Consider the following 23447-nt stretch of genomic DNA (forward strand, 5'->3'; position numbering starts at 1 on the left):
TTAGTCTTCTTGGCCACCTGAGCACACTGCTGGCCCATATTCAGCTGGCTGTTGACCAGTCCTTTCCTCATCCCTCACGTTCTTTTCTACCAGGCAGCTCTCCAGCCACTCTTCCGCAAGCCTGTAGCATTGCATGGGGTTGTTGTGACCCAAGCACAGGACCCGGCACTTAGCTTTGTTGAACCTCATACAGCTGGCCTCAGCCGACCTATCCAGCCTGTCCAGATCCCTCTCTAGAGCCTTCCTACCCACCAGCAGATCAACTTGGTGTTGTCTGCAAACTTACTGAGGGTGTACTCAATCCCCTCATCAAGATCGTTAACAAAGATTTTAATCAGAAATGGCTCCAGTACTGAGCTCGGAGGAGCACCACTTGTGACTGGCTGCCAACTGGATTTGACTCCATTCACCACAACTCTTTGGGCCCAGCCATCCAGCCAGTTTTTTACCCAGTGAAATGTACACTTGCCCAAGCCATGAGCAGCCAGTTCCTCCAGGAAAATGCTGTGGGAAATGGTGTTAAAGGCTTTACTAAAGTCCAGGTAAACAACATCCACAGCCTTTCCCTCATCCACCAAGTGGGTCACCTTGTCAGAGAAGGAGATCAAGTTAGTCAAGCACGACCTGCCTTTCATAAACCCATGCTGACTGGGCCTAATCCCCTGGTTATCCTGTACATGCCATGTGATGGCACTCAGGATGATATGCTCCATAACATTCCCCAGCACCGAGGTCAGGCTAACAGGCCTGTAGTTTCCCAGATCCTCTTTCTGGCCCTTCTTGTAGGTGGGCACCACATTTGCTGACCTCCGATCAACTGGGACCTCCCCGGTTAGCCAGGACTGCTGATAAAGGATGGAAAGTAGCTTGCTGAGCACTTCTACCGTCTCCCTCAGTACCCCTGGGTGGATCCCATCCAGTTCCACAGACTTTTTTATGTCTAAGTGGTGTAGCAGGTCACTAACCATTTCCCCTTGGATTATGGGGGTTTCATTCTGCTCCCCATCCCTGTCTTCCAGTTCAGGGGGCTGGGTACCCCAAGAACTATTAAAGACTGAGGCAAAGAAGTCATTAAGTACCTCAGCTTTTTCCTCATCCTTTGTCTCTATGTTTTCCCCCACATCCAACAAAGGATGGAGATTCTCCTTAGCCCTTGTCTTTAAGGAGTTGATTGCTTTCCTTTTTTTAAAAGACAAAATACAACCTCATGGTATTACTGATTTTTTCTTGAAGGATGTGAAATGTTGTTTCTATGGCCATAAAAATGTATGAGCTAACAGCTTTTGGAATATGTGAATATCACTATAGTATTTACTGCTCATTCACTACCAGGAAGAGAGAAGAATGTTCAGTGCAGAAAAATAATGACCATCACTTGTAATAACAGCAACAAATAGCTGAAAACTGGACTCAGATTTTTCTAAGAAAAACTTATCATTTCATTAAAATATCTTCTTTGACTCTAACACCTAAGACCCTGTAAAACAACCTGTTTCCAAAGCCTGAAATCTCACAGTAATGACATAAAGCACTTTCTGGATCTGCCTTGCTCTTAGTAAGTTGTCCAGAAAATTTTAGTGTCTTTATGTGTAAAACCATGGACTGGGATTTACCTGAATGAGTGACCATTACTCTTTCCTTGATTCAGTTGCAGGGAGTCCATGTGACTGGACAGGAGAAGGATTTGCTAGCAGACTTCTTGACTTGATAATTCACTCTTTAATAGCTTCAATCTGTTCACCTTCAGGTTATACTGTAGACCCATCCACAAACCCATCCACTTGGTAAAAGACAGGATGTGTTGGCTTTCAGAGAAAATGGCTTCAATCTGTTCCCAGATAATGGCTGATGTGAGTTTGTTGTTCTGTAGGTGTATATCAGACTTCTAAAAATGGACGGGAAAGAATACTAACATGCTTGAGTGCTTATAGTAATTTGCATTACCTGTATAGGGCAAAATAGGTTAAACAACACACACATGTCTTGGGGAAATCTTCCTCCCCATGAGTTCAGGAATGCTCTTTGACATTTTTTTAAGATCTGGCAGTTTACTAGCCACAAGATTTTTGTTCACTGGTGTTCCCACTCCGTCTGTTGCACTCTCTAGGTCTTTCCATCGCCTGAGAATGGTCTTGCCTCTTTTCAGTGTTGACCTGGAGAAACAGGACCAACTGATATGAACTGGGAGTTGCAAGTACCACAATGCAATTTGCATTGCCTCAGTGCCTTTCCTAGTCTTTTATTTTGGATCCCAAGGCTGAGCTAAAATTTGGCCACCTTTAACTGGAATACTCATATGCATGGTGATAGGCCAGCAAACAAGAGGACAGTGGAGCCCAGAAACACTTTTTCCTGTATTAGATATGTGACATTCTTTTTCAAGGCCAATGCTAAGTGAAGTGTCATTATCTAGTCAGCTCCTGATGCTCTAGGCTGGAACACAGTATAATGGAGCTAAGTGAGGAGTGAAGTCACAATTATTTTATAGTGTCATTTCTATCTGGAACATCAGATTTGATTTTTCTTGTAGAAGTAACAAATGTAATCTTTGCTTGGCCTAAAAGGCTGAACCCACCATGCATGTATCTTCCATAAGAGAGGATGAGGTTTACTTCTTTCCTTCTTAAATTCCTTCTGTAAGAGATTTGCTTATAGAGCTAAACAAAGCTTTCCAGTGGACATTAATGATCTCACACTTATTTTACAGCCAGCAACTGTTAAAGTTTGATTTTATTAAGCATTGTGTTGCCATGACTGCTAGTTTTAAATTTATCTTCATTGACAGTATAGGAATTCTGCATTAAACACAGTCCCCCTGTATAAGCTTAGACAGTCACCTCTCTCCCACAGTCCTGAAGGTCTTATTTCATTATCAATAGCTATAAGATTCCATGGCTTGGCACCTCCAGTAGCTAAGAATGCCTCTTGTTAAATATGAATAACACCTCTAGCTTCCTGGGGACCCCTTTTGCACATCACAGAGGCGTCTTTGCAGGGTCAGATATATGAGAAGCGGGGAACTGCAGCTGTTCCTGATCCAAGCCTTGAAATCCAAACTTTGACCAGCAGCTTTGACCAGTCATTGGTCAAAGTAGCAAGACAGCTTGGTCAGACATCATGACAGAGAAAATGACCTTGAAGTCAAAAATCACTATCTAAAGTCATCTAACCCTCTTGTGAATTGATCACTAGTCAAGTTACTGTCAGAAATACTGTCATCATTCTTGTCCTCTAAGTAGATGAAACTTCCCACACCTCTGTCATTAATTTATACATAAACTCTAGTTCTGTTCAATAAAAATTATAATCTTCATGAGGCTGAGAGAAAAAGAACAGAATCCTGAACTGTGGCTGTGTGCATCGGGAATACATTATCTGAGATGGCAATGTACAAATGACTAGAAATGTATTTTCATCTGTAAATACATAGGGTTACTCATGCTGTAGCAGTTTTTAAAAGTTTTACTCAGTTTTGAAAAAAATTTATGGGTATGCTTGTTCCATTATTTTACAATAATATTTTATCTGGATTTTGGGGCAATTAGATATACCCAGAGTTTCTATTCTGTGTACCATGACAGAAAATGCAGGATTTATCATGCTTTAAATAATAAAGACATTCTTTTCCATGCCTAGATTTTTTTCTTTGTGTCCTTGTGACCTGGTTAATTCTCACATAGGTCCAAATAAAAATACAGATGGACTATTTTCTAGGACAAAAGTGTATTTATTTGAACAGACAAGAGCATGCTCAAAAATAAAGTGATTTTTATAAAGCAGCTGTATGTTTCAGTGATAATAAAAATATATTTTAAAGTCATATGTAATGGCTCTTATGTGATTTTCATTTATTAGAATAATGATTCCTAATATTGTTCTAATTGAGATAGTCTTCATCCATACAATAGCAGTAAAGAATTAAAATTGCACTTGCTTTTTATAAGCTGACATTTTTTCTTTTCATGTTATTTATTATTAGGCATTGTAGCATGCAGAAGTTACAAAAATTCTTTAACTATATCAAGCCATCACATTTAAGGTATTTCTGAAAAAATAATAAATATTCACATATTCAGCCAGTAAAAAACAATAGGCATATGCAAAATGAACTATCAGGAATAGTTCTGCAAGTACAGAATGTTCTCAGAACAGTTTCTCTTCATGAATGTGCATTAAAAATGTGATGAACCTCCTGTAGATGATACATGGATACTGCTGAATATTTTCAGAATTATGTTGTTACTATGCATTCTCCTTTTGCAGTTAGTTCTAGCTTAATTTGCAAAACAGATACAGCAGTAAAATATGTATACATGTAAATATGCACAGAATAATTTTGTCCTCATGGAGAACAGAACACAATACCCAGAAATGTTTATAATAATTCTGTTCAGAAAAGAAAGATCCAACAATACCTTTAAAACTGCTTTCATTTGGCCATGTTACTCTCCCCCCCCTTTTTTTTTTTTTTAATTAGTTACACTGGGTTATGGTATCTGCTGTAAAAGCTGTTAGGATGATCTGTTTCTAGTCTCCATTTGTTTTTGTTTTGTTTTTTTTTTCTTAGTACAAGACAAAATTCTTCTTATTAGTACAATTCTTGTTCTCCAAGAAATATGGTACAGCTCTAATAAAATAAAGTAAGACAGAAACACAGTGGTTTCACTAATCAAATAAACTCCGTTCTCATTTTATCCCTACAGTTCCTAGGTATACCTTCAGAGCACCAGCTATAGAGTTTTTTTGTGGGGTTTTTGATTTTGCTTCTGTTGTGTCTTTTTTTTTTTTTTTTCAAAACATACAGCTACAGTATTTTAAGGTTATGCATTCAAAGAAATTTGGGATATGTTTCCTGTCTGAAGTAAGTTAAATCTTAAACTGAAAGAGATGAAAAGAGAGAGAAAAGAAAATTTGTTTTTAGGCAGGAACTTATTTAGTTGAATGTTTCACAGAAAGTTCTTACAATTTCCGTTCTCTCATGAATGTTTTGATAGTCCTGTATTGATAATCCTTAATGGGACCCCTGAAACAGGACATGTTTCTTTTTCTCTTATGTTTATGCACATGTTCGCACTTGTTCACGCACAACTGAATGTGGAAGCCTGGAAATAAGCAATAGATTTTTAGAGAACAGCTGTGTGAACAGAGATGACAGGTTTGTGTTAATAAAAATAGACAGCTGATACACAGTTATCTGCATTTTTAGCTACACCTGAAACAATATATAGATAAGTTCCTTTCCAAGCAGTTCTATGAAGTCATCTACTAGATTTATTTACCATAGTTCAAAATCCTTGGAGTTTCAACTGCCAGTAAATATCAGAGATTTAGGAAATGTTTTTGTCTTTTTCAATATCCTTTAGTCAATCACAGTTCTGGTTCATATTGTCTTTGGGCTATGACAGTATTCCTGGCAACAAAATGACCTCCATGACAAGGCACGTCCCATGTCTATGAACATATGGTCTAACATCTTGAACTCCTTTAAGAACATCATTGTGGTTTTCTCACATTAGTTCTGTTATCTGTTACAAATGCTGCATATTTGGCTAGGAGAGGGTTCAGTGCTCTTAAAGATTTGTCCATTACAATGACAGTATTTTCAGTGTTGTCCTGATTAATAGAGAGCATTTTTTAGAACAAAACAAAATAAAACAAAATAAAACACAAAAATGCTGATATAATTAGTTTGGAATATAAGACTAGATAAGAAATTATGATGCAGAAGTGTTTATTGGTATGATCGCTAACATCTGCCATTAGCGAAAAACACATTTCATTTTTGTGTGTCTACTCCTTGGAGGAGGAAAAAAAGGTGCAAAGCTAGGACTACTTTCTTTTTTGTACTAGACAAATAAAGGTCGTGCCCTATTTGGAATTTTCAGGCAAGACGAACACTTTTAAAATCTGTTTTAACAATGTTTTGCTATTGCAAAGGAAAAGGTAATTCAAATTGGGATTTCTTCTCCCCCCAAAAATGTACAACAGTTGTATTTGTCAGAAGGGCTGCTTGGATCTACTCCTCATTCTTTATTACTGTCTATGTATTTTCCATTTTGTAACTGCTTCCTTAATTAAAAAAAAAAAATGTGTTTTATTAGAACATATGTGATTAGATTATATATCATTCACTAATATATTGCAGTGCTCTCAGTGGGAAAGAGGTCTCTCCCCTTGCAGAGGAAATGATAATAAGCCCCACAATTAGCTTGCCTCATGTTCTTTTATGAAAACAATAGAACATCTTGTTTTTAAAGAGTTACGGCAGCAATCTTTGCCTAAATGATAACTAAATACAGTATTAACAGCAGAATACTACTGTTAAACTAGCGAACTCTTTTAGATGGAGCAATATCCACTGCTGTTATAGAAGCTGAGGTCTTCAGTTTTCTGGCTAGTATAAGCATTCTAATTCAACACAACTTTCATATTGTTTAAGTGTTCCGCAAAATTCTGAAGTCTTTTCGAAGTTTTTCATACTTCTGTCCAAATTGGTAAGTTTTGGAGTATGTATCAATTAACAATTTATTTAGAAACAGAGGAAGATAACAATTTTCCAAGTTTTCTTCCATGATGCCGGATCCAAATTTTCTTTTTGAACAATGCATCTTTCCCTTTCTGAAACGCTTTTAAAGAGGAAATGTGCATTAAAGATCACAAATCTCTCAGTTTTTTAGTAGATAGAGTATTATTTACTGTTAGTACAAAGCCATGTAAAAACCAAAATTTTATGACACTTTTGTTAAGGGTCAACATTAACTAAAAAGCAGAAGAAAATAATTAGTAGTTATACCTTCCATGCGATAACTCTGTTGGTTTTTTTCTAACTGTAGTGTTAAGCATCAGCTGTTGGGATGTATTGAAATATTGCACAATTTTGCTTAATAGTGGGCAAATAGTTTTTCTTATAAAATCATTGAAACAGAAACTTAGGCAACTGCTCAACTATTTACCTGATAGACAATAAAATATTGCGCTATTACCGGTCAAAACTTTCAGTTTCTGTTTATAGTTTTCCTTGTGCTTGCCTGTATGCTTGTCCATGCCAACTGTCTCTAGCCTTTCTGGTAACAAAACTGGGTGTACAAGATTCGCAAGTGTACACAGAAATATGGCTCAGAAATTCTGTGTGCTTCTTGAACCTTTCATAATGTCTTCAAAATGCAGGCAACTGTATTTTAAAACAAGTAGCTTTCATACTTAAAAGTTTTTGTAGTTTCAGGTTACTACTGCATAACGTTTTATAGGACTGTTCACCTGATATTGTCAAACAGCTGTTGAAAATATCTCTCTTTCTTATCACTTTGGTGCTGATATACTAAAAAAAGGAAAATCAGCCACTTATAAAATTTGCTTTAGGATATGAACTCTTGCTGAGTTTAAAGTATTCTTGAAACAAGTGTTGTCAATGATCCTTTTTAAGAGGAAAGATGTCTTCATCTCCTTCCATACTTATATCAAGTGCTTGTAGCAATGTCCAGACATGAAAGATCAGGCTGATTTGTTTGGTTTTACACTTTTCTTTCTTTTAAATTAAAAAAAAAAAAAAAAAAAAGACCATACAATCACACAAAACAAAGCAGCAACCCCACATCTAAAGCCTTGCAGAAGCCAGGTGCTACCTTCACACATACTATAGTTTTGAATGAGTGTCTCATGTCCCAAAGAACTGGAAAAACATGAATGTGTGTATGTATTCAGAAATCCATTCACTTAAACTTTAACATAAAGTGTAGGTAACATTGATTTTTATTAGTAGTAAATATATTGGTTCAGTAGTTGAGTACATTACATTGGACATGGGTATATCTGTGGGGTTTACTACTAGTTCTGCACAACCACACTATGACACTTCACATTTTCATCTTGGAGTCTCGCCTGTCCATATTTTTCATTGGAATTTATTAACAACTTCTTAACCAGTATGAATATTTGAAATAGTTATCATTAGTAAATGTTGTTCTCAAAAGAGACTTTGTCATTGGTCTGAATTAAAAAAAAAGTAGATTTTTGTTGCCTTTTACAAAATTCTCATTTACTATATTACACACATTCTCAAAGTATGTGGTACCATCCATTTCCACAGCTACAGTATCATTTTTTGCTTTGCAAAATAATGCACCAACTAGAGCTGTCTCCATTTATTTGGTTGAAAAATATTCCTTCCTTAGATATATGTTCACTGTTAAGAAATGTAATAGAGAATAGAAATCATAGAAGTAGGCTCAGTAAACTTTCAAAATTTCCTATGTAAAAAAAACCTCCTCTCCAGTATTTTCTGCTGGAACTCAATTTGACAGAAATTAAGTACAAAGCACAAAGGATGATGACTACTTCAGAAGCCATTTACAGAGAAAGCGTACCTCTGTGCACTGTGTCCAGTTGCTGTGATGTTTATTATTATTTTATTTTGGTTTGGTTTGTTTTGGTTTGTTTTGGTTTGTTTTACTTTTAAATATCTGGTATTCCAAACTTTTTTTCAAGTAGAGATAGTTTTACCGAGGGAACCCAGGTGTATATTCAAATTGCTAACTCATGCATAGTACAAAATTTAATTTTCTACTGTCTCCTAAGACTAGTTTAAACTGAAATTTTGATTTCACTGAATCATTTTTAATAACTACATTGGAGTAGATGGATAGTAATCCAAGAATTATAAGGTAACTGAGGAACTTCTCAGGGAAAATGACACAAGGTTGTTTTAGAATACAAAATTACTGAGCTGGAAGTTAGTATCCAGAACAGATATTTACAGATTTGTTTATGATCTTCTTTAATATCCTTATTAGTCCCCCTGGCAAAACACATAGGACCCTTCTGATTAAGAGCTGAGAGACACTGCCAGAAGAAGTTCAGAACATTGTCTAAGAGAACCTGACTCTTGTAAGGGTCAGAGTAACAGAAATTGGGTGAAATTTAATAGTTCAAAGGGCTGGATCATGCATTTCAGGCCTAGTAGCCATTGTTGTTTTCTGTTCAGGTTTTGTAAGCTAGAAATGATGGAGAAGAAAACAAGAGAAACCACCTAAAAGAATTAATCAGATGTGAGGTTATTTTTAGTGGCGAGAGATATTAATGCCATATTCAAAACACTGACAAGAATCCACCTAATCTCACATGTAAAAGTGGTTCTTTTTAAGAAATATAAAATAAATTTGGAAACAATTACATTTTAATAACCTCAAATTAGAGAATTTATCTTAAGTAAAAGGATCTGAATAATTTATTCTTACAAAACAAAGTCAGAGAAATTAAATTACTGCTGTCTAGAAATACAGCTGGGAAGTAAATACCACACAAGGAGTGAAAGGGCAGCATCTACCCAAGTTCAAGTGTATGTGAATTGTCCATGAACACATTCAGCCAGGAAATAAGTTTACGACCACCCAAGGACAAACATTCAATAGCAGCCTTCAGACACAATAATTAACAAATTGGAGTTTGTTAAGAAAAGAGTAACACAACAGTTGCAACTATAGAAAGTGATCAAACTCATTTGCCCAGGAATTTCCGCACCAGTCCTGTTTCTATTTTAAATTGATAGAAAGGAAACAACAGGATTCCTTGAAGTTCAATTTCGGTTCAAGTAACCGATCAAAAGCCTGGAAGTACAATTAACCTGTTTCAACACAGGGAATGCCTTTTGACTATGCCATAGTCTGGCTCACTTTACCCTTGTCTCTGGCTGGAGAGAAGCACGCTGAAGTGTCACTCTGTGACCACACAGAATTGGGTAGCCCTGTACAGGGACAATTCAGGTGTTTTAGCGAGACAGGTTTGCCTAGATTTGGGGAGGCTTCTACTTACTATTTATTTAGTTTTTAGCTTTTTTTCATTTTTATTTTTAATTAGAGAATTTGTATAAACTATCATTTAAAAATAATTTCTTCAGAAGATTTGGCTTTATTTCAAGCATTTTCCACATGATAAGATGTGAAGGATAAAGCAATAAATTAACATCTAAGACCCTGGTGCAGCTTTATGATCAGACTGGCTTGCAGAAAGGCACTAAAAACTTGTTTAGAAGAAATCAGCTGTTGGACAAACTGGTTTCTGCAGGCTTTAGGGCATAATAGGCACGATGTTGCTCTATATTTTTTTTTATATTTAGAATTTTCCAGTTATTCCTGAGTCATGTGGTGGTTCATTGTACCTACACTGAGGAGAAACTGGGCAAAATAAAACTATTTTTCTTTTGTATTTACCTGATTTGTCATGAATACTGAAGCAATATATTGATCCGTGGGCCAGGAACTTATGAGGCTGGCAGAATTTTAAAGTAGTGGTTTAAAAGCAAAAGCAAATATTCTGAAACTTCCATATGTAGAACTAGTCCTGTAATAGAGGATAAAAATATTTTTAAACTTGATGGGTTAGATCTATTTTAATGAAATAATGTCACTAAAAGAATATTAGGCTTTCATTCTCTCTCGACAAAACAATAGTTAATTTTTTTTAAGGTATGCTGATATTTCTGATAACCTGTGTCTTAATTTTAGTATTTAAAATTCAAATTAGGTCATTGGATTTTCACTTATAATATTTCTTCAAATATATTAGCCAGATTATTTTTCTCCATGATGTGTTGGTGGATAATTATTCTAGTTAGTAGAAAAGAGCATACAAGCTGCTCCCTGATTTTTTTAAAAGCTAATCACCTGTAATATTTTGTAATTATAACCTTCTTCTCTAGAAATCTTTACATCACAAAATCCATGTTCGTGCAAGTAATGCAGAAAAATTGTGTTTAAAAGCACTTTCCCTTGAGATTATTTCTGTTTCATTTTCAACTGTTTATTACTGTTCAACTTTATCACTGTTTCATTTTCAACAGAGATGACAGCAATGGCTGACTAGTATATAACAATGTTAAATTCCATTAACATTATGATTAATTACTCTACCAAAAATACAATAAATTCAACCAGCTTATATTTTTATTTGCCTGTCAAAAAAAGCTTTTACCTCTGAATCTAAGTGCACATTAATTTGTACAAGTGCACACAAAGAATGCATAAATTTGCTGTAGTGAAAGTATCATAATTGCCAAAGAGTATTCTATATATAGAACCAGGAAATAATTGCTAGCCCAATTAAGCTCTTAACAGCCTAATCAAAATAAAACAGGTATTTATTAGTCCAGTTACAGCAATGCTCACACTTTGCAGTCCAGATTAATACAATGGAGCTTCATAAATACTATAATGAAGCTTGTTATTTGAGAAAACTCACTAGTACCTGTCACCTTTTCCCCCTATACTCACTCCTTCAATTTCACCCCATGTCCTAAGGTTGAGACTTCAGACTCCTTGAAAACAGAGAGGTGGTGTGTTATTTTGGATAGCTGTTAAGTCTCTGAAAGTCTTCACTGAGAGGAGTTTGAAGCTGACAGGGCAGATCTGTTTTCATACATTTCAATGTCACAGTATGACATTCCTTCTTGTTGCTTCCCAGCTAAAGCCTGGAGCATGTATGATCACCTTCCCCAGCCTCTATGGATGTAAAGGTCCATTATTGGTCACACTGGGACTCTCTGAGAGCCTCAGACCTTGTCCAGGTACAACACTCAGAGAGCTCCAACATGTTCAACAATGGTGGCCTGGCCACTAGACGCTGGTTAAAGCAAGCTAAAACAAGACAGGGGCCAAGGCCAGCCCAGCCAGGTCCTGAGACCCCACACTGCCAGGCCAACATAGAGAAAAAATTGTGTTTATTGTGTTATAGTATATGCTTTTGAGGAGAACATTTTCATCTTTGAGAAGAAATAATTCCATTTACTAAGATGCCCTTGTAACAATTCATTACTTTTTCCAGAGTATGCAATAATTTTGTCTTCAATTCATCTTTAGCTTATGGAAAGCCATCTCACAGGTTTGGAACAGTTACTAGATAATGAGTACTTTAGAGTCCTTGAAGAAAAATTAGGGGAATAGAAACCTAAAAATTCAGTCTGTAACCAATGGACAAAGTCTTTATACAGGTACTTGAAATATCTCATAATTTGTATTGCTGCGGGGAATAGTTCTTTAATAATATCCATCTCTCTCCCCCACTGTGTATTAAAAAAATCAAAAAGGGGGGGGGGGAGGGGGAGGGGCAGGGAGGGAGATGCCTGCCATCTTGCCTAGGTCTGCTCCTAATTCAGCCTATTGAAAAAACCATGAACCTTAGAAAGGTGTTTCTTCTGTTTCTTCTTTTTTCTTTTCCTTCTTTTTCTTTTTCCCCATAAGTGTGTCATAACAAAATTTTAACTGAGAACTTCAACATATACTGTTTTCCTTGCCCAAAGAAACTGACAGTAAGAATTCCCTGATGGCTTCCTCTGAGTAAAGCTAATTTGCCCCCTCCTAATTTTTTCTTCCTATATTCTGTCATTCTCAATCGACCTCCATTGTCAATACTGTGTACATCTTGATTCCTTAGTCTCTTAAATTATTGTGGTATTCTGAATATACTCACTGTAATTTTCCAGTTACCGTTCTTTCAGTTTCTGCAAAGCTCTTTCAGTTTCAGCTTCAGCTTCCCCATTCCTGTTGATATAATGCTCTGCTATCCAGCCTTCCCTTCCCTTCCCTTCCCTTCCCTTCCCTTCCCTTCCCTTCCCTTCCCTTCCCTTCCCTTCCCTTCCCTTCCCTTCCCTTCCCTTCCCTTCCCTTCCCTTCCCTTCCCTTCCCTTCCCTTCCCTTCCCTTCCCTTCCCTTCCCTTCCCTTCCTTCCCTTCCCTTCCCTTCCCTTCCCTTCCCTTCCCTTCCCTTCCTTCCCTTCCCTTCCCTTCCCTTCCCTTCCCTTCCCTTCCCTTCCCTTCCCTTCCCTTCCCTTCCCTTCCCTTCCCTTCCCTTCCCTTCCCTTCCCTTCCCTTCCCTTCCCTTCCCTTCCCTTCCTTCCTTCCCTTCCCTTCCCTTCCCTTCCCTTCCCTTCCCTTCCCTTCCCTTCCCTTCCCTTCCCTTCCCTTCCCTTCCCTTCCCTTCCCTTCCCTTCCCTTCCCTTCCCTTCCCTTCCCTTCCCTTCCCTTCCCTTCCCTTCCCTTCCCTTCCCTTCCCTTCCCTTCCCTTCCCTTCCCTTCCCTTCCCTTCCCTTCCCTTCCCTTCCCTTCCCTTCCCTTCCCTTCCCTTCCCTTCCCTTCCCTTCCCTTCCCTTCCCTTCCCTTCCCTTCCCTTCCCTTCCCTTCCCTTCCCTTCCCTTCCCTTCCCTTCCCTTCCCTTCCCTTCCCTTCCCTTCTCTCCTTTACAGTCTTAGATGCCCATATCAGTTAGTTAGGGTCGAGGGCTCTTCCGAAAGTCAGATTGAATACAGGCATCTTGCACCCAGCAAATTTTGAATCTCACCCTTTTATGAGACGTTTGAGTTTCTAGACAGTCCCCAGCCCCTGGCCCCTGGTCCTGTGTGATACAGGATATAATTCTCCAAAGCCACAACAGGTGCCTTATCTCTTTGTGCTTGACTCTCTTCCTTCCTTGCTTAGCCCCTGCTTATTTTCTTAGAGCAAAACCCAGTCTTTTCGCAGCTTTCAAGGTTTCTATTTTTTACTGGCCACTAATGGACCATAAAAAACCTGTTTATCATTCTTGGCCTCTATTTCCAAACTGGTCCCATCTTTTCCCATGTATAAACATGAACAACATAGCAAAAGGCACTGGGTACCAAAAATGGTTCATGTAACAGGTTCCTGAACTTTTCTTTTGTTTTATGTAGCAACTGATGTGAAGCTGTAGAGTGACAGGCAAGTGGTCCTTCTTATCTGACATAACTGTACTAGATTCCGAGTGAACTACTAATATTTTCAAATCCATATGTATATATATATCTTGGTTTCATACATTTGTTTCTTACTTCATAGGTACTGTAACTCATATTCTTTAAAAAAAAATGTTTTTTTCTTTACTGCAAACCTTGTCTGCTGAATTGTGGATAACTGCATGTAGCAGTACTATATCACATTTTTATTTAAGCCTTTTTTCCCTTCAGAACAGGAATTAAATTAATAATCTTCTTAATTTTTAAGGGAGGATTTTCAATTTGGTAACCGCACATATGTAAATATTACACAAACTAATAATGTATCTTTTCTCCGTAACTTGTATTTAGTTGATTACACCTGTAGGTCAGCAGTGCATGAGGTTGTTGAAAGGAGCAGAGGTTAGGTTATAACACGTTTCAGCAAGGTCTGCCCTCTGATAATTCTGAGGTAAGATTTACTGGCAGAGGTAAAATCTTTTGTTAGATCAACTGATACACTTCGAGAACTCTTTTTTGATCACACAATCACATATTAATATCTGATAGAGAAGGACTGAATTCAGTGCCAAGCAGATTTTGATAACTGTTAGCTGCATCTGAAACAACTACTGGTTGAGGAGAAGGAAGAAGAATTAGAAAAAGGAGACTCAGTAATATCATCAGTCCTGTATTCAAAAGGCAGATCCCAGAAATTACCACTTCTGCATCATTGAAACTTTTGTTAGGAGTGGGTGGAAGTAATTCTAGTGTCCCATAAAATCAGTATATTTGGGGGTTCTGTCCATGGGGATTGTGAATTTTACTTCTATGGCTTGTCTTTCATCTTACTTGAGAAACAAATCCAAGAAGTCAGAACTTAAGAAAAAGTGGGGAATTTTTTCTTTCATAACTGTATCTTTTACCCACTGCCTGCTTGAATTAGTTCTAGCTCGTGTTGTTTTTTTTTATCTTCTCCTGCAGTCACCATGAGAGTATTTAGTGCATTGTGTTGCACTCTAGAAGGTACTTTTTTAGAATCTAAGGATTTTAATAACTTTGCCCTTCTCAGGTTTTGAACATGTTGCTGTGATATGGACTGGTCTAAGATATGGTTTGCTAGGTATATGTCTGTGATGTTTGGAAGACAGGAATTAAGCTTCTAGTAAAATATCTTTCATCATTTGGTTTCTTTCAGTGGAGATTTTAATTATTAAAAAGCAGTTGCTGAGTCAGCTACAGCAAGCGATTTCTGAACATTCTGGGAATTTGAAGTGTCCACATATTGTAAACATGCAGATAGCTGCAAGATTGCAGAAAAATGTTCACAAGGAAGTGCTTAGAGTTCTCTTTGCCATACCTGAGAATAACATCAAAGGCAACCACAGGCATATGGAACTAATGCTGGGCATCATGCTTTGTGTTATTCCACAGAAACTGGGTATACAAGTTGCAGTCCACATGCTGCTGCTTCCAGATGTTTTATGTTCAGTAGAGGGAGATTGTCAAATGGCATATTGCCACCCTGTATCAGGAATCTAGTGCAATACCCATCACAATACTTGGGAACACAAATGCTCAGGGCAAGAGCCTTTATCTGTGGTTTGTTGTACTCTTACAATTCCTGTTCACTGTAACAAACCTCAAGGCAGTTGGCAGGTGGTATCAGACAGAACAGATCTCAAGCCGCTTCATCTTCCACTTGACAAGTGGACCATTTCACATCAACCTTGTGGTTCAGTACATTCAGAGAAAGTTTACAGCACTCTTCTGTCCTGAAACCTCTTGATCTACTGTTACTATCTGGTCCTATATGTAAATGACTATATTGAAGTAAGCTTTGTCATACTTCCAATTTTATTGTAATCTTAGTCACAAAATAATGACAACCTTTGGGTTTAATTCACCTATATAAAACATGATTATTTCTGTTAAAGTACATGAAGTTGTCCTACTGAAAGGTGAAACCAAAAGATTCAAAGCCATTTCATTATGTTGTGATTAAATAAAATTATAAATACTCTGCTGTTATGTTATACTACAAGTTATTTCAGTATAATAAAGGGTCATTTTGAGTATCACCAATAATCATAAACATCAGGGAAATGAGTTCTGAAAATACACCAAGTAAGAACATAAATGTTCTGAGAAATACTGTTGGAATTATTGGTACTTTAAAATACATTTATTTTCAATTCTTAAATAGTATGTGAGACCACAATACTTCAACTAAAATAGTGAAGTGTTAGTACACTTAATACTGAAATAGTTGCTTAATTCAGAATAAAGATGGAACTTTAAGTGCAGGTAATCTAAGTGGTAACTACTGAACGCACTTTGCCTGCACGGTAACAGGAACATAATATTTATAGATTTTATTGCTGCAATGAGGAGTGATACAGATATTAGATGTATATTATGTTGCAGTCACTCCTTTAATAAAGTCTAATATCCTATCTCTTCAAGCTAGAGTTGTCTATGAAATAGTAAAGAGACTAATGGCCTTAGCTTATGATTTTGGACATAGAAAGTATTCAAACAATTAATTTATCTGAAAGGTATCTTTTTATGTTGAATAGAAATGTCTGGAACAAATTAATTTGTTTTCAGGATTTATATATAAAATATGAGAGTCCAGCTTACAGTTTCATTCAATCTTTAAGTGACAGAATTTTATATCTAACAAGTCTGTCCCTTTTTCATAGAATTTTAGTGTATAGTTATCTGACTGATATATTTGAGATCACAATATTAGGTTGTATATATATTTTAATTATATTAAAATTAATTTAACTTTAAAATACAAACATTCCAGAAGCCAAGAAAAGATTGATTTATGAAAAAAATCATTGGTGATTTTAACATTAAAATAAAGAAATCCCCCCCCACATTAGTGAAGATAAACTAGAGAAAAACAAGGATGTGCATTAGTTTCCAGTTTTATTCACAGAAATTCATAGAATTACCTAGAATTCATAGGATTGTGAATTCTTCCTAGATGGGAAAACGGCTTTCCAAACACCCTCAGTTGTATATTTATTATTCTGAGAGACAGTCTGGTCTTTGCAAGAAGGGCAGAGAATCATAATACACCATAATGTTGAATGGTGTTCTTTAAGGCCATTCACAGGAGCCATCTGTCTCCCCATTTGTTTAAGCTATGGCGAGGTACTGACCTCTGAAGGTGTACTAGCCTCTTCCAAAGTTAGCTCCAACCTTACCCCCACTCCAGACAAGGTATGCAAATTACTATACTGTAGCTTTTTATGTTGGCAGCATTGTACCAATGTTACTTTAGTGGCTGTGCACACAGCAGTAATCTAAGCTGCATCTGCAGCCAAAGACATCTGGCATTTCATCTTCATTGTGAAAATCATTAGGCGCCAAGTGGTCCTTTCAAACTTGCTCCTATTTGAAAATGACCTTATTCACCAAAAAAAAGGATGTCTGATGAATTTCATGATTAGAAGGAAATATTACTGTGCATCAAACTGAGATTGTCACCTCCAAATAAGTAGTTGAATTTCAGTACTTTTCCAAAGCATAGGAAGTCATATTTCTGGTGGAAAATTACTATCTAGAGCACTAATAAGAATGCAGTACCCATGAATGGTAATGCAAGGGATTTTTTTTTTCTCTCCTCTCAACTGTCTTGGTTACATGGTTAGTTTGGCTTTTAGTGTTCATTCATCTGGGTAATAAAGAAAAAGGTCTGAACTTGGACTTTCATTGCCACAAAAAATGGTCTACAAAGATGAATACGTGTGAGAGGTTGAAAATGCTCAACAGACAAAAATATTACTTTCTGATACTCTTTTCAGTCTAATATTTAATAGAATCAACATCCAAAGCCCCAAATTATGCTGAGTACAGAGACTCGTAACTGTCACTAAAAATTAACAGTGGAAATCCTTTGTCAAAAGGTTGTGAAAGGTTTTTCTAGAGTAACTTCCCAAAAGCCTCCATGTAAGAAGAATTTATACTATATATATTAGTATATAGTATACTAATATATAGTGTGTGTGTATATATATATTACTTATATATATATATATTAGTATACTATTATTTATTGCTATGGTTTACTCACAGTAGCAATTCATGTCATGTTTCCAAAATGGAAATTCAAAAGAATAAGATCAATAAAGGATTTTGCTGGGTTTTTTTTTCAGTTTCCCCAGATGAAAAACACCAATTTATGTGGCATCATTTAATAACACAAGGTGAAGGTGAGAAAAAAATATATCTGACAAGAAAAATGAAAAGTTTTGAAGAAGTGGTGGTTGCACTGCATTTACAATTTATTTTGAAAACACTGTGTCAGTCAGTTTTGTGCTTTTTGCTATCTTTTCAAAACCAGAAATTTATTTTTTGTTTTGCAAAACTTTCGACCACTCTTTCGTATTTATACGACTACGATTTTTCAATCAGCATAACCTGAAAAAAGCATTTCACAAGAAATTACATTTTTAAGAGATGAATTTTGACCTTTGGACAAGTTTCTCACCTTGTTCTATCTAACTACCTATTACGTGGAATTGTGGGCTTGGAATTTGACAGAATGATCATGCTCGTTTATGGATATTACTCATCGTTTGGTGAAATCTTTCAGAAATATTTTTAAAGTTCTGAAAAATAAATTTGTACATGCTTAGTGGTTATTTGTAGAGTCTGACAGTTAAGTTTTCTTTTTTTCTGTCCAATCTGAACATTTGTTCTTTTCTTATAGCTCTAATGTGATGATTGAGACACAGATAATTCTTTCTTAGATGACCAAATATGATCCACCTTGGGATACATAGGGCTGTAAGTCTTTCCTTCCTCAAAAGTGTTAAAAGTCAACTACTGTCCTCTCTCTGGGGAGCTTGCCCATTTTGCACAATCAGTTGGCTTTTTCTGCTAATTTAAGAATGCTACTTGATGCCTTACTGTAGCCCACTAAGTGTTTTATTCCTTGGTTGGTGCATTTTATTCTTCAAGACATTAATATGATTCAGATTGGAAGTAATGGGAAATGATCCCATATTCTCCTACTGTTGTGAAAAAGTGAAAACATAACTTTTCTTATTAATTCAGCTTTGCGCTCTCATATTGCTTTGCAAGTCAATGATCTCTCTTTTTTAGTCAGTGTACCTGAGACATTATAGCAATCCTTTCTAAGCCCTTGGCAAACTTGGTGACAGTGCTGTCTGCAGTTTATTAAGTTGTTCAGAGAGCTAACATTATTTTCTCCAAATTTGGATAGTAATATTAATGTTTGTTTCATTCTACATGCTTTTCAACCTTCTGACTTCTTTCCTTCCAAAGTTGCTTTGTTGTTAGTATGGCTGGTAATGTTGGACAGAATTGTTAATGTTTACTGTGAATAGTTTTATTCTTTTACATTTTCAACTTATGCACCTTCCATTTCCCACTGAAAAACTTTTTTTGATATGCAATTTTGACATGAGAAATTGCCTCAAACATGTACATTTGTTAAAAGGTGCTTTATAATTCTGAAATATTTTTACAGCTGTAGTATTAACTAAAATTTGTCATTCTTCTCATAAAACACATAAAATGCAGCTGTCATGAGGCAAATTTGCCTCATATACTCTAGATACCCTTTTCTTCAGTATATGAAGCCGTATAATTTAGAAAATGTCTATCCCTACCAAGTAGATTCTTAATTGACACATGTTTAATATTAACAAAATATTCAGTGAGATACCTCATTAGTCAAATGAATACATTGTTGATAAATGCTCCACTGTATAGTCTTTTTCTGCTTAAGACATTTCTGTCTCAATCCTCTAGGAAGTGGATCTAGTTAGCTGAAAGAGTAAGTACATTCTTCTAGATCAGTATTAGGATCATCCTTTACTGACAGTCCGTGCAGGCAATGTGGTGCTTTTTGATGTCTCATCAACCCTAATTTTGCTGAAGATATATTAATACAGTAGTATAAAAATGAACTAATCCATTGCAGAACTTAACTGTTATCTGTAGAACATTATCAAGAAGAATAGTTCAGTAAATCTTCTATATGCTCCCAATCTTAAAAATCCTTGAGCTAGAAGTTCAGTCCTATAAATTTAATAGAATTAAACTAATTTAAGCTTAATGAAAACCTATGGAACATAATGGTTTCTTCACCCTAGCACTGTATCATCATACTGTTAAAGCCAGTGTGTAACACTCATTTGGTCATTTATTAATTTACTTTCTAGAATCAATTTTTAAATCATACAATATCTTTCAGTGAAAATTATTGTATTAAATGAGAAGTTCCTATTTTGGATCTCGTACTCCTGGCATTGATTTTACTTGTTCCCTGAAAAGATATGAAATGAAAAGATATTCAAAATCTGGAGGAGGAATTTTTTTTTCTGGGTTTTGGTTTGGGTTTTTTTTTGGGAGGGTTCTTTGTTTTTAACTTTGAGTATTATTGATTAAGTGACAACTAGTTGTGTCAGTAACTACTTATCCTAAAAAATTCATGAGAACTGTGAGAACACCTTAGCATTCTCTAGTGCAGAACTTTCTGAAAGCTTCGTCAAGAGTATTTTGATGTGTTAGGTGAAGCTAGGTGTGATTTCTCTTGGGCAAGGTAGTTTTAAGGACAAAGAATGTTAGACAAATCTCATCAGAGGTAGATACATCCTTTAAACACAAAATGCAGCAAAGCAAGTCAGTTGATGGTTTTCTGACAATGTTGACACAGAATAGTCTCATAGGATCCATTTTCTTCCATGTAAAAATGCCATGACTGAATCCTGGAATACATCCATATTTTTAGAGGTATATGGCACATAATTCTTCATGTCTGTGTCAGATATGTATGCAGATAGCTTTTTCCTCTCTGAAAGAGAAATAAATTGAATTGAATTGATACATACATGCATACACACAACTGACTTATTCAAAGTTACCTGAATTATACTCTATAGACCTATTTATTCACCTCAGAAGTCCTGAGCTGGCAGATCATTTAAATAAGTGCCAAAAGTTCAGTTTCTTTTTATCCAACAAGGCATACAAGCCTCCAGATATATACCAACTACCTTTTGAAAATTGTCCTCAGAGAAGTCAATGTTAGCTATATAGATGAAAGAATCACAGTATTAATTTAAAACAATACCCTAGTTTCAAACCAAACCAGACCATGTTTCTTTTGTGTTCATAAATGTCACTGTTCTATAGATATGTTACACTTATGCCATGGAATAAATTTCTAACCACTTGCTGGGAGTCTTCTTGTCTCAGGGTTCTCATGTAAACAAGAATAATGTCACAAATTGTGCAGAGAGGCTTGTATGAATGCATTTCAGATGTATATTCATTTTAGTTAAGATGACCTCCTGTTCCTCCCAAACATAAACTAAAGTTCAGTTGTAAACTGATCATAGTTGTTTAATGACTCCAAAATAGATTTGGCTATGAATTTATGAGGAAAGTAGTCATATTATTTTAGTCACAGTAATAACTCAACCCCTTGAGACACAACCCATTTGTAAAGAGATTGAATCATTATCCTGACATTCGAGAAACATATACTCTGCTAGCAGCTAGACTAAAGGAAAACTCTTACCTAAAGAGGCAAAAATGATACAGAGGAACCTTACAAAAAAAATTTTAAAAAAGCTCCTCTTTTGTTCTCTGCAGTTATTACTAAATGGAAGAATGTTAACCTCAGTTTCTGCACACTGCATAGTTCTCTGGTTTACATCAGCTTTTAACTGGTATTATAAATCTCAAAATATCTTTATTTTGTTGAAGAAAACAAAGGAAAGCATGTCATCCTTTTTTTTTTCTTCTCATTCTCTTTTTTTTTTTTCATTTCCACAATATGATGTTTCTACCACAACTTACTCAGTTGCTTTGAGACAGAAGGTATTGAAATGCAGTTAGAAAATATTGTTTAATTTTTTCTATAGTTTTCTGAGTGTTGCCTGTAGAAAATTGGCCACTAAAAAGCTGAAATAAGTTTTCTTTTTAAGGTGTTCTGTTTCAAAGAAAGCAAATTGTCTGCAGAGATTGCAATCATTTATCAGTACAGCAACATAGTGGATTTCTTTTTTTCCAGTTTTATAAGGCACTTTTAGCATAGACTTGCTTCTATTTATGAAAACGGTTTACCTTTTTTTTTCCATGTGCTGTAGTTTTGCCTGTTATTTTAAGGAATTTTTAATTACTATATTCAACTAATATTACAATCATTCAAGTGGCATCACTTCACCCTAAATCCATTTGCTAGCAAGGAAAAGAAAATTTTTGCTAGTAGTTTAAAATGAAGAAGTGGGTTTTATAGGGAATCAAATTCCTGTCTCTACCTCCATCTACTTGCTACAAGCTAGTACCCAAACATCTCAATTTTCCCCTTCATAAAATGCACATACTTTTTTCCTGAATCAATCACATTGGCTCTTTAAGTCCTTCTCCCTGATTTCCTAATTCATGTGGTAGGTTTACAAGTATGTGTTCTGCTTTCTTCTTGACATCATGGAGATTTTGGGTTAATCATAGAGAGTTCTGGCTAGTTGTGGGTAGAAGGATTGCCAGTCTTTCCTTGCAACAGTTTTCCTCCTCACACAAAGTAAAAAGAAAAAAATACAATGGTAGCTGTAACAATATCTGGAACTCCTTTTGAGAAAGAGAGATTCCAGTGGCAGTGAGTATCAGAGGAAAGCATGCTGCCACAGAGATGCTGGGAAATACAGGTGCAGGGTATCAGGTGTTAGTTGGAGCAAAGATACAAACACATTAGTCCTGTATGACTGTTTCTCCTGTACAAGATCAAGCCTGAAATACACGTCTTTTTATGAATGTGTTTATCTCAAAACTAATATCACTGTCCATACAGTAGTTCTGTGAAGTTGAATACTGTCATTCAAAGGGAGATGTAGTCTGAACCTTCAAATCATCAAGGACCACTTTTACAAAAACTGAATATGAATTCATGCATACCTTTGAACCAATTTCTTTTTAGTTTTAGGAGTGTCCTTTCCACATCTTTTTAAGAGAATTCATGAAAAGCCTAGCTAATAGGAATAGCCCAAAGGCATATTTAAGCTAATGCATCCTAAATGAAATCTTAACCTTCAACCTTCATTTTCGAAAAGCATATTCTCTAATTAAATAGTGCTCTTTTCATGCAAGTGAAAGGTGTAATGCTGATTAGGTTACATATCACTGAGGGAAATTTTGCCACTACAAGGTCAACATCTGTTGACTTAGAAACTAGAAGGCATAATTCAGCATTTGAAATCATAGTTGCTTCTAGTAGGGTTAATTAAAAACTAACTCATAATTTCCTGAAAACTCATAACAAATGACAGCATAAGCAAAGCTGAAGGAGATTTTGTTTTTTACATTCTGATATACATTACGTATGTCTGGCCCACACAGCATGTATGTCAACAAAAGTGCAACCGTGAACCTAGACACAGTCAATTTTGATTGTGGGTTTTTGTGGATTAATTCATTTTTTTGCCATGAGTCTTCTGTACTAGAATGTACTGGCTGTGCCCCCTCCCAGCTTCTTGTGCATCTCCATCCTTCTCAGTTGCATGAGAAAAGCACGAGAAGCTGGAAAGTCCTTGACTAGTGTAAGCACTACTTAGCAACAACTAAACCAGCAGTGTGTTATCAACATTATTCTCATCCTAAATCCAAAACACAGCACTATACCAGCTACTAGGAAGAAAATTAACTCTATCCCAGACGAAAGCAGGACAGTGTCCACCCCTTATTCT

General features: G+C 36.0%; 1 protein-coding gene across 15 annotated transcripts in view; it reads left to right on the forward strand.

The window, feature by feature from the left end:
• PTPRD (protein tyrosine phosphatase receptor type D) overlaps nt 1-23447 on the forward strand; it is a 1305401-nt gene that overhangs the window by 637265 nt on the left and 644689 nt on the right. The gene's annotated exons all lie outside the window — the stretch shown is intronic.

Source organism: Nipponia nippon, unplaced genomic scaffold (assembly GCF_047370975.1).
Source record: "Nipponia nippon isolate SJK-2023a ecotype South Korea unplaced genomic scaffold, ASM4737097v1 scaffold_8, whole genome shotgun sequence".
Classification (NCBI taxonomy): Eukaryota; Metazoa; Chordata; class Aves; order Pelecaniformes; family Threskiornithidae; genus Nipponia; species Nipponia nippon.